The sequence below is a fragment of the Cibotium barometz genome, chromosome 21 (genome assembly GCF_041138505.1).
Source record: "Cibotium barometz isolate CiBa-2024 chromosome 21, ASM4113850v1, whole genome shotgun sequence".
Taxonomy (NCBI): domain Eukaryota; kingdom Viridiplantae; phylum Streptophyta; class Polypodiopsida; order Cyatheales; family Cibotiaceae; genus Cibotium; species Cibotium barometz.
This window is the reverse complement of record NC_141066.1, coordinates 3,105,262-3,118,461: the sequence shown is the minus strand read 5'-3', so window position 1 is coordinate 3,118,461 and position 13,200 is coordinate 3,105,262.

Here is a 13,200-nt window from a genome sequence, read left to right as displayed (position 1 = left end):
TATTTATGCATAAATTCATTTTCTAAAAGATTTTACCATAACTTCCCCACATTTTCTATGAAATGAGAATGCTTAAATTCCACTTTTAGCATAAAACTTAATCTATGCATAAACTTCATTTTCTAATGATAAAAATTCTGCCATAGTTTTTTCTCATTTTCTATAAAATGAGAATACTCAAAGTTCCTCTTTTAGTATAAAATTTAATTTATAAATAAACCTTCATTTTATAAATGATAAAATTTTACCATATTTTTCTCGTATTTTCTATGAAATGAGAATGGTTAAATTTACACTTTTATAATAAAATTTATTATGCATAAACCTTCTTTCAACTTAGAATGAATAAATATAAATTTTTTTAAAATAATAAAACAAGCTTAAATGAATTAATCATCATTTTAATTAGATTAAAAATCATAAAAATGCTTAATCTCCATCTCTAGCTTGTTATCGGCGTAGATTTTTGGGTAAGAAAATGAGATTAGAACTAAGATCTATCCTTCCAAGAAGGATTTAGTTATATAGGTGAGTATTCTTTCAAAAAGAGAGATTTACAATTTAAAAACATTACTTTGAAGCATAAGAGGTTAACATTAATGCATTTAACAACATAAATCAATAAAAAGAATGGTTTTAAGAAGAAACCATGGATTAAAATGCTTCTCAAGCATTAGAGAGGTTGGGAAGAAGGTTACCATTCAAAAAGAGAGAAAAACACCATTGTTTTAGGCTTACCCTTGGTTTTTGGCTTGATTCTTTAGGGAGATGTGAAGCCCTCAAAGAAGAAGCTTGGCCACCAAGTAGAAGAGGGTAATATCCAAGAGAAGAATAGGATTAGTGGAGCTCCAAGGCTTCACAATGGAGAGGCAAGGTAGAGAGATAATGGAAATACACTAAATTAAAAATTACACTAGCATGTAAATACACTTAGATTAAAATACAAAGGAATGGGGGTCTATTTATAGGTGAGGGAGGCCACCAACCAAATCCAACTGGGATTTAGAGGCTTCCAGCTTCAGTTTGATCCAATTTGGATAAGTTTTGGACCAGTTAGGCCCACTTTTTTGATCTAGTTTGAAAGAGGTAAGAGGAGAGATGAAAAATCTCATTTTTTAAATTAAAAAATTAGAGTAATCATGAGGATTCTAGGATCTTCCTTCATGAGCTCCACTCACCCTCCTGAGGTGTCAAAATTTCATTTTTTAATTAATAAAATCCCTTTTTTTACTATTAAGTGCCAATACTAGTCAACTCTTCATCTTATGTGAGAATTTACTCCTTTTTGGGGGATTTTCTTTTATTCTTGTATTTTTCTTATTCCAACACTTGCATTAACCCCATTGGCCCTTTAGAACACTCTTTGGACCTTAATCCATAATTTTCTAAAAATGTGGACCCTTAAGCTAAGGTGTCTAATGCACACATTCAATTAATTTCTAATGCATATTATAAGATTCCTCCCTCCATCTTTTTGAGGTGTGCAGGTGTAAGAACCTCCCCTTCTAATCTTATAATTATTCCCCTCTCTGAAATAAAAAAAGATCCTGTTTTACCCTGTTTTGGCCTGGAGAGAGAAAATGTCTAGAGGGAGGTAATTTAAAATTAAGATATTTTTGGATATAAAAATCCTCCTAGTGTCTAAAATGGTTTCCCCTGAAACAGAAATTAAAAAGAACTTTCTAATGTGCAATTGGAATTAATTGAAAATAGGTATAAAGGACCTTAACCTAAGGGTCCAGATTTTCAAAAAAATTTGAATTATGGTCCAATTAAGGTTCCTATGGACCAAGAAGATCAATCCAAGTATAGGGAGGAGATAAATTGAAGAATAAAAGAAAACCCCCCCAAAAATGAGTAAATGCTCACAGTGGACTAAGGACCAAAGAAAACAATTAAAAAACTGAATTTTGACACCTCAGTGTGGGGATCTCCCCTCATGAAGTAGGCGCCTTTTTCTCATCATTATCCCCAATTTTTAATCAATAAAATGAGATATTTTCATCTCTCCTCTCTCCTTTTTCAAAACTAGATCCAAAAAGTAAGCTGAACTGACCCAAAAATGGTCAAAAATTGACCAAATTGATCTAGAAAATTCTAGAATCAATTTGCTTGGTTAGAGGCTCACTTTTTCCTATAAATAGAAGCCTCCCCCTTTGTAAAAGCTGAATGGTGTTTATGCACTATTACTCTGCTCTCTGTCCTAAGCCATCTACATTGAATTTTTTAATAATTCAATTATTTTTGGCCTAATCCTCTCCAAAGTGAATTGGTGGCCACTCTTGCTTCAAACAAGCGTAGAACCCTCAATCCCTCAAGCCAAAGGAGAGCTTACAAGCTCCATGTAAGCTAGTTTTCTTACTTGTTTAATGAAAAATCTATGGTTTTCTTAATTTTTATGTTTTGCAAATGTTGAATTAAATTCAAATGCTATTCCTTTGATAAAAAGGCCACCCCCTTCTCCTCTTTACATTCCAACCTTTCTCAATCCTAGAAAAATTAACTAAGGGATTAATTAAACTCTACTTATTGTTTACTCTCTTAAATTTAGAAAATTGTGTAGATTAGAGTTCTATAAATCTAAATTGGGTTAATTTAAGTTAAATAAAGAATGATAAAAATGAGAAATGGTCATCCATACAAAGGAGGTTATGGTAAAATTTTCTAAAATTTTGTGAAAAAGAAAGTTTATTTTTATGTTATTCCAAAAGAGTAATTCCCACCATTTTTGCATCTAAAAGAAATATTCTAATTATTCCAAGTACATATTCACCTATGAATATGCATGGATATCACTGATATTCTTATTAAATTTGATTTTTATACATAGAAAGATGCATAAAGAAATTTCTTTTATTATAAAAGTGTTATTCTTATTAAATTTAATTTTTATGCATAGAAAGATGCATAAAGGAATTTTTTTAATTACAAAAGTGTTATTCTCATTAAATTTGATTTTTATGCATGGAAAGATGCATAAAGGAAAATTTTTAATTACAAAAGTGTTATTCTTATTAAATTTGATTTTTATGCATAGAAAGATACATACAGGAATGTTTTTTATTACAAAAGTGTTATTCTCATTAAATTTGATTTTTATGCATAAAGGAATGTTTTTTATTACAAAAATGTTATTCTTATTAAATTTGATTTTTATGCATAGAAAGATGCATAAAGGGATTTTTTTAATTACAAAAGTATTTTTCTTATTAAATTTGATTTTTATGCATAGAAAGATGCATAAAGAAAAACTTGTAATTATAAAAGTGTTATTCTTATTCAATTTGATTTTTATGCATAGAAAGATGCATAAAGGAATTTTTATGCATAGAAAGATGCATAAAGGAATTTTTTTAATTACAAAAGTGTTATTCTTATTAAATTTGATTTTTATGCATAGAAAGATGCATAAAGGAAATTTTTTTATTACAAAAGTGTTATTCTTATAAAATTTGATTTTATGCATAGAAAGATGCATAAAGGAATGTTTTTTATTACAAAAGTGTTATTCTCATTAAATTTGATTTTAATGCATAGAAAGATGCATAAAGGAAATTTTTTTATTACAAAAGAAAGATGCATAATGGAAATTATTTTATTATAAAAGTGTTATTCTCATTAAAATTGATTTTATGCATAGAAAGATGCATAAAGGATTTATTTTTATTTCAAAAGTGTTATTCTCATTAAAATAGATTTTATGCATAGAAATAAAAAGATGCATAAAGGATTTATTTTTATTCCAAAAGTGTTATTCTCATTAAAATTGATTTTATGCATAGAAAGATGCATAAAGGATTTATTTTTATTCCAAAAGTGTTATTCTCATTAAAAATTGATTTTATGCATAGAAAGATGCATAAAGGATTTATTTTTATTCCAAAAGTGTTATTCTCATTAAAATTGATTTTATGCATAGAAAGATGCATAAAGGATTTATTTTAATTTTAAAAGTGTTATTCTCATTAAAATTGATTTTATGCATAGAAAGATGCATAAAGGATTTATTTTTATTTCAAAAGTGTTATTCTCATTAAAGTTGATTTTTATGCATAAATAGATGCATAAATGGATTTTTATAAAAGTGTTATTCCCACTGAAGTGATTTTTATGCATAAATAGATGCGTAAAGAATCTTTATATCAAAATTAGAATTCTCTTAAAGTCTATGTTTAAATTCTATGAATAGAGGTAATGAGATGTGAGGTGAATAGATGTGATGAGATGTGATGTGAATCAGATGGATGTGAATGAATGGATGGATGGATGTAATGTGAATAGAGGTAATGAGATGTGAGGTGAATAGATGTGATGAGAATTAGATAGGTGTGAATGAATGGATGGATGGATGTGATGTGAATAGAGGTGATGAGATGTGAGGTGAATAGATATGATGAGAATCAGATAGGTGTGAATGAAGGGATGGATGGATGTGATGTGAATAGAGGTGATGAGATGTGAGGTGAATAGATGTGATGTGAATCAGATAGATGTGAATGAATGGATGGATGGATGTGATGTGAATAGAGGTGATGAGATGTGAGGTGAATATAGATGTAATGAGATGTGATAAGATGTGATAAGAATCAGATAGGTGTGAATGGATGGATGGGTGGATGTGATGTGATTTGAATAGAAGTGATGAGATGTGAGGTAAATAGATGTAATGAGATGAGATGTGAATCAGATAGATGTGAATGAATGGATGAGATGTGATATCATGGGAATTAGGATGTAAATGAATGATATGGGATATGAGTGGATGATATGTGATGAAAATGGATGTGAATGTATAAGTGAAGAATGGATGTGAATGTATATGTGAAGAATGGATGTGGATGTATGTGAAAGAATGGATGTGGATGTGTATGTGAAAGAATGTGATGTGAATGTGTATGTGAAGAATGGATGTGAATGAGTATGTGAAAGAATGGATGTGGATGTATGTGAAAGAATGGATATAGATGTGTATGTGAAAGAATGTGATGTGATGTAAAGAGATGTGATGTGTCATGAATATATGTGGATGTGAAGTGATAGATATAAATGTATGGATAGATGTGAGATGTCATACACTTGTGAACGATTGGATGGATGTGGATGAATGAGCTGAGATGTGTATGAATAAGATATAATGTGGATAGAATGAGATGAGATGTGTATGAATAAGATATAATGTGGATAGAAGTGATGTGATGTAATGTGGAGAGAATGTATCTGATGGGATGGTTATGAGAATGTATGTGGTAGATATGAACGAATGAATGTGATGGATATGAATTAATGTGATGTGATGTAAATGGAGATAGATGTGATGTGTGATGTGAAGGAATAGGATGTGATGAGATGTGGATATGGGTAGATGCGAGTGGAGGAGATCTGATGCGGATAAATGAGAAAAGATGTAATGAAATGGAAAATGATGTGATGAGAAATGGAATACATATGAAATAAATGAGAATTGATGTGGAACAATATGGAAAGACGAGAGTTCGTTATAGAAACTGTATTTATGACCTGTTTTTAAATGACTGTTTAAGAATGCTGGGGAAGCGTTTTGACCGTCTTGTGAATGAGGTCGTGTGGAGACCTAATTCGATAAAGTTGCAACAGCCGACGGAGAGTTAATGGAGGACGTCTCGCATAGCAAGGTCTTGACCAGCCTCGGTTCGATTTAAATGGTGAGCTTCCGGTACGGTGGATGAGGGACCAAGGAAGCGGCCTATGAGTGAAGCGCTAGGTGACTTGCGAAGGATCCTAGAGGGTGCTGACCATACGGTGCTCGGTGGGCTCTAGGTCGCCAAAGATACCCACACGTGCGTCGTGGAAGATATTGGAACAAGGAGTAAGAGTTGTTTTCTGAATTCAGGCATAGATCTGGCTGATCTTCCTTCTGGTCCTCAACGGATGAGTCCATGGCTCTCTTATATGGATATGTTGGTTAATCTTGCTGATCTTCAACTGAGATTCCATTTTGATTTTTATAAGTAAAAATATTGCCGTTACTATGAGCTAGGAACTATCGAAAAGGCCCCTAAGTGGACAGGTGGTGAGCGTTCTAGTTACCAATGATGCCATAGGTACACCGATGAAGGGAAAGTTGGAACACCGATGAAGCGAAAATTGGAAATTAGGATTCAACCGGATATTTTGGAGGTTTATGATCAGTGACACTATGGTTTCATTAAATGATTATTTTAAAGACAACTGATTCTGTGAAAAAGGCAATTTCATAATGGGTGTGTAAGTGGTGTGACTAGTTTTAAGTTTGCATGAATATCTGGCTAGGGGCTTGGGAACTCTTTTCCTCCCTGGTACCCAGGACAAAACCTAACCAAATTCTTAATTGGATCCCATCACTATAGTGGTTGGGTGGTTGGCTAACACACGAGACTGAGGCTGGACTGATGGATCCCTAAAATGAGACTCAATTCTATTATGGTACGATAGATGAAGTAAATCCCGGATAAAAATTGTTCTATGGAAAAGAATCAACGGCTGTGCCTCTCAATAATGAAGTAAATCCCGGATAAAATTGTTCTATGGAAAAGAATCAACGGCTGTGCCTCTCAATGAGGAAAAAAGCATTGGTCTCTATGATCCAAGTGCTATCTTTTCCTTGATTTGACTATGGGACTTACGGGTTCGGTCAGATTAGTTCAGTTAGTTAAGGCTTTTGACTACGTAAGAGTAAAATTATCGTGGAGGAATCGCTCGTGCTTTCCGGGCGAGGGAAGTTTTTCCGGGTTCGATTTTGGAAGAACCGATGGATTAGTCTCTTGTCCAGATATCCGTGGGCGAGGCCCCGAGTGAGGGACCCTGCCCCGCGCAAGAAGTACTACTTCTGCTGTTGCTAGCACCCCTGAATTCGTTGCACGATGGGGACAGGGATCTTTCAGCTAGTATCAGAGTAAATTTGGCTAATGTGGATCCACCGAGAAGCCAAAAATGTCAAAAATTTATGAAGTAACAAAAAAAAGTTAGAAATGTGTGATGAAATTCATATAAATTGATATTCAAACTGAAATAAATAAATGAGTAATTGGGTCTTTAGATGGAAGTACCGCAATTACATGGGATCCCTGACTTGCTTGAGGCCTAGACATGATGGTATTTACCTTATAGTTCCAAGGACTATGACTACCCATATATATCGAGGGTATAACTGCAGCTCTTTACTGGCAGTATATACGAGTAAATCTAAGACTTGAAATTATTAGCAAAAATGCTATCCAGATGATGAATTCGAATGTGGTTGATATGATTTTAAAAACTCTGGTTGAGAACTGATGAGTTGATTTGGATTTTGATTGAAAAATGATGATTCCTGAGTTTTGGTTGAAAAGCGATAAGCTGAGCAAAACCACAATGAGGATGAATGGGACGAGTTCTTGTGATGATGTTCGTAACTGGAATGACGATAATGACTTCAACAAATCACTATGAGTTTAGTGGATTATGCTGACAGATTGCTACACTTGACCCAATGGATCAAGTTAAGGGATGTCAAATTAAAAATCTGTATATTGAAAATTCCCATGAAAGATTGTTCAGATGGAAATTTCGGTCTAATGGACCATTATTGTGTTAAAGATATGAATGATATGATCTCAAATAATTGTTATCTCATGATGATGAGTTCTATATAAGGGATCTTTATCCTAGGATTCTGTTGGGTTCATGAGACTAAAAGGAACCCCATAATCAGTTAGATCTTAAGAGGAAGAGTTGTCCTCTAATTTTGCGAGAAGAGGACATCTTGCGTTTTTTAAGTGGGGTAGGATGTAAGATTCCTCCCTCCAGCTTTTGAGGTGTGCAGGTGTAAGAACCTCCCCATTTGATCTTATAATTTTTCCCCTCTCAAAAATAAAAGAAAGATCATGTTTTACCCTGTTTTGGCCTAGAGAGAGAAAATGTCTAGAGGGAGGTAATTTAAAATTGAGATATTTCTGGATATAAAAATCCTCCTAGTGCCTAAAATGATTTCTCTTAAAACAGAAATTCAAAACGAACTTTCCAATGTGCAATTGGAATTAATTAAAAATAGGTATAAAGGACCTTAGCCTAAGGGTCTAGATTTTCAAAATTTTAGAGATTATGGTCCAATTAAGGTTCCTATGGACCAATAAGATTAATCCAAATGTAGGGAGGAGATAAAGTGAAGAATAAAAGAAAATCCCCCAAAAAAGAGTAAATACTCACATAAGATGAAGAGTTGACTAAGGACATGGTTTATTAGTTAAAAAAGAAGAGATATTTAGAGGAAATGATGCATTTTTGACACCTCAATGTGGGGATCTCCCCTCATGAAGGAGGCACCTATTTCACATGTGTGGAGGAGTTTTACAATAAAAAATAATGAGATATTTTCATCTCTCCTCTCTCCTGTTTCAACTAGATCCAAAAAGTAAACTAAACTGACCCAAAAATGGTCAAAATTTGACCAGACTGATCTGGAAAATTCTAGAATCAGTTTGCTTGGTTAGAGGCTCACTTTTTCCTATAGATAGAAGCCTCCCCCTTTGTGAAAGGTTAATGGTGTTTATGCACTGTTACTCTACTCCTACCCAAAGCCATTTACATTGAATTTTCTTAATAATTCAATTGTTTTTGGCTTAATCCTCTCCAATGTAATTGGTGGCCACTCTTGCTTCAAACAAGAGTAGAACCCTCAATCCCTCAAGCCAAAGGAAAGCTTACAACTCCATCTAAGCTAATTTTTTCTTACTTTTTAATTTTAAATCTATGGTTTTCTTGGTTTTCTTGTTTTATTGTTGATTAAAGTAAATTCTAATGCTATGCCTTGATGAAAAGGCCACCCCCTTCTCTTATTTACAATTCAGCCTTTCTTTATCCTAGTATGATTAACAAAAAGATTAATTAAACTTTTCTTTTTGTTTAGTCTCTTGAAAATTAAAAATTGTGTAGATTAGAGTCCTATACATTGGGGTTAATTTAAGTTGAAAATAGAATGATAAAAATGAGAAATGGTCTGCCATACAAAGGAGGTTATGGTAAAATTTTCTATATTTTTTTGGAAAAGAAAGTTTATTTTTATATTATTCCAAAAGAGTAATTCCCACCGTTTGTGCATTTTAAAAGAAATATTCTAATTTACTCCATGTACATATTCACCTATGAATATGCATGGATATCACTGATATTAATTATTAAAATTGATTTCTATGCATAATGGAAATTATTTTATTATAAAAGTGTTATTCTCATTAAAATTGATTTCATGCATAGAAAGATGCATAAAGGATTTATTTTTATTTCAAAAGTGTTATTCTCATTAAAATAGGTTTTATGCATAGAAAGATGCATAAAGGATTTATTTTTATTCCAAAAGTGTTATTCTCATTAAAATTGATTTTATGCAGAGAAAGATGCATATAGGATTTATTTTTATTTCAAAAGTGTTATTCTCATTAAAATTGATTTTATGCATAGAAAGATGCATAAAGGATTTATTTTTATTCCAAAAGTGTTATTCTCATTAAAAATGATTTTATGCATAGAAAGATGCATAAAGAATTTATTTTAATTTCAAAAGTGTTATTCTCATTAGAAATTGATTTTATGCATAGAAAGATGCATAAAGGATTTATTTTTATTTCAAAAGTGTTATTCTCATTAGAAATTGATTTTATGCATAGAAAGATGCATAAAGGATTTATTTTTTATTTCAAAAGTGTTATTCTCATTAAAATTGATTTTATGCATAGAAAGATGCATAAAGGATTTATTTTTATTTCAAAAGTGTTATTCTCATTAAAGTTGATTTTTATGCATAAATAGATGCATAAAAGGATTTTTATAAAAGTGTTATTCCCACTGAAGTGATTTTTATGCATAAATAGATGCATAAAGAATCTTTATATCAAAATTAGAATTCTCTTAAATTCTCTGTTTAAATTTTGTGAATAGAGGTAATAAGATGTGATGTGAATTAGATGGATGTGAATGAATGGATGGATGGATGTGATGTGAATAGAGGTAATGGATGTGATGTGAATAGAGGTAATGGGATGTGATGTGAATAGAGGTAATGAGATGTGAGGTGAATAGATGTGATGAGAAGTGGTGTGAATCAGATGGATGTGAATGAATAGATGGATGGATGTGATGTGAATAGAGGTAATGAGATGTGAGGTGAATAGATGTGATGAGATGTGAATGAATGGATGGATGGAAGAGATGTGGTGTGAATCAGATGGATGTGAATGAATGGATGGATGGAAGTGATGTGAATAGAGGTAATGAGATGTGAGGTGAATAGATGTGATGAGATGTGGTGTGAATCAGATGGATGTTAATGAATGGATGGATGGATGTGATGTGAATAGAGGTAATGAGATGTGATGTGAATAGATGTGATGAGATGTGATGTGAATTAGATAGATGTAAATGAATGGATGGATGGATGTGATGTGAATAGAGGTAATGAGATGTGAGGTGAATAGATAGGTAATGAGATGTGAGGTGAATAGATGTGAGGAGAATTAGATAGGTGTGAATGAATGGATGGATGGATGTGATGTGAATAGAGGTGATAAGATGTGAGGTGAATAGATATGATGAGATGTGATGAGAATCAGATAGGTGTGAATGAATGGATAGATGGATGTGATGTGAATAGAGGTGATGAGATGTGAAGTGAATAGATGTGATGAGATGTGATGTGAATCAGATAGATGTGAATGAATGGATGGATGGATGTGATGTGAATAGAGGTGATGAGATGTGAGGTGAAAAGATGTAATGAGATGTGATAAGAATCAGATAGGTAGTATGAATGGATGGATGGGTGGATGTGATGTGAATAGAGGTGATGAGATGTGAGGTGAATAGATATAATGAGATGAGATGTGAATCAGATAGATGTGAATGAATGGATGAGATGTGATGTCATGTGAATGAGGTGTGATGTCATGTGAATGAGATGTGAATGAATGGATGAGATGTGATGTCATGTGAATCAGGATGTAAATGAATGATATGGGATATGAGTGGATGATATGTGATGAAAATGGATGTGAATGTATAAGTGAAGAATGGATGTGAATGTATATATGAAGAATGGATGTGGGTATGTATTTTTAAGAATGGATGTGGATGAGTATGTGAAAAATGGATGTGGATGTATGTGAAAGAATGGATATAGATGTGTATGTGAAAGAATGTGGTGTGATGTAAAGAGATGTGATGTGCCATGAATATATATGGATGTGAAGTGATAGATATGAATGTATGGATAGATGTGAGAAGTCGTACTTGTGAACGATTGGATAGATGTGGATGAATGAGATGAGATGTGTATAAAATAATAAGATATGATGTGGATAGAAGTGATGTGATATAATGTGGAGAGAATGTATGTGATGGGATGGTTATGAGAATGTATGTGGTAGATATGAACGAATGAATGTGATGGGTATGAATGAATGTGATGTGATGTAAATGGAGATAGATGTGATGTGTGATGTGAACGAATAGGATGTGATGAGATGTGGATATGGGTAGATGCAAGTGGAGGAGATGATCTGATGCGGATAAATGAGAAAAGATGTGATGAAATGGAAAATAATGTGATGAGACATGGAATACATATGAAATAAATGAGAATTGATGTGGAACAATATGGAAAGACGAGAGTTCATTGTAGAAACTATATTTATGACTTGTTTTTAAATGACTTTTTTATGTCAAGAATGCTGGGGAAGCTTTTTGACCGTCTTGTGAATGAGGTCGTGGAGACCTAATCTGATAAAGTTGCAACAGCTGACGGAGAGTTAATGGAGGACGTCTCACGTAGCAAGGTCGGCCGAGGTCTTGACCAGCCTCGGTTCGATTTAAATGGTGAGCTTCCGGTACGGTGGATGAGGGACCAAGGAAGCGGCCTATGAGTGAAGCGCTAGATGACCTGCGAAGGATCCTATAGGGTGCTGACCATACGGTGCTCGGCTCTAGGTCGCCGAAGATACCCACACGTATGTCGTGGAAGATATTGGAACAAGGAGTAAGAGTTGTTTTCTGAATTCGGGCATGGATCTGGTTGATTGACCTTGCTGGTCCTCCTCAACGGCGGATGAGTCAATTGCTCTCTTATATGGATCTGTTGGTTGATCTTGCTGATCTCAACAGAGATTTCATTTTGATTTTTATAAGTAAAAATATTACCGATAACTATGAGCTAGGAACTATCGAAAAGGCCCCTGAGTGGACAGGTGGTGAGCGTTCTAGTTCCCAATGATGCCATAGGTACACCGATGAAGGGAAAATTGGAAATTAGGATTCAACTGGATATTTTGGAGGCTTATGATCAGTGACACTATGGTTTCATTAAATGATTGTTTTAAAGACAGCTGATTCTGTGAAAAAGGCAATTTCATATTGTGTGTGTAAGCAGTGTGACTAGTTTTAAGTTTGCATGAATATCTGGCTAGGGGGCCTGGGAACTCTTTTCCCTGGTACCCAAGACAAAACCTAACCAAATTCTTAATTAGATCCTATCACTACAGTGGTTGCGCGGTTGGCTAACCCACGGGACTGGATGGGGTAGACTGATGGATCCCTAAAATGAGACTCAATTCTCTTATGGTACGATAGATGAAGTAAATCCCGGATAAAAATTGTTCTATGGAAAAGAATCAACGGCTGTGCCTCTCAATAATGAAGTAAATCCTGGATAAAATTGTTCCATGGAAAAGAATCAATGGCTGTGCCTCTCAATGAGGAAAAAAACGTTGGTCTCTATGATCTAAGTGCTATCTTTTCCTTGATCTGACTATGGGACTTACGGGTTCGGTGAGATTAGTTCAGTTAGTTAAGGCTTTTGACTACGTAAGAGTAAAATTATCGTGGAGGAATCGCCCGTGCTTTACGGGCGAGGGAAGTTTTTTCGGGTTCGATTTTGGAAGAACCGATGGATTAGTCTCTTGTCCGGATATCCATGGGCGAGGCCCTGAGTGAGGGACCCTGCCCCACGCAAGAAGTACTACTTCTGCTGCTAGCACCCTTGAATTCGTTGCACGGTGGGGATAGGGATCTTTCAACTGGTATCAGAGTAAATTTGGCTAATGTGGATCCACCGAGAAGCCAAAAATGTCAAAAATTTATGAAGTAACAAAAAAAGTTGGAAATGTGTGATGAAATTCATATAAATTGATATTTAAACTGAAATTCATAAATGAGTAA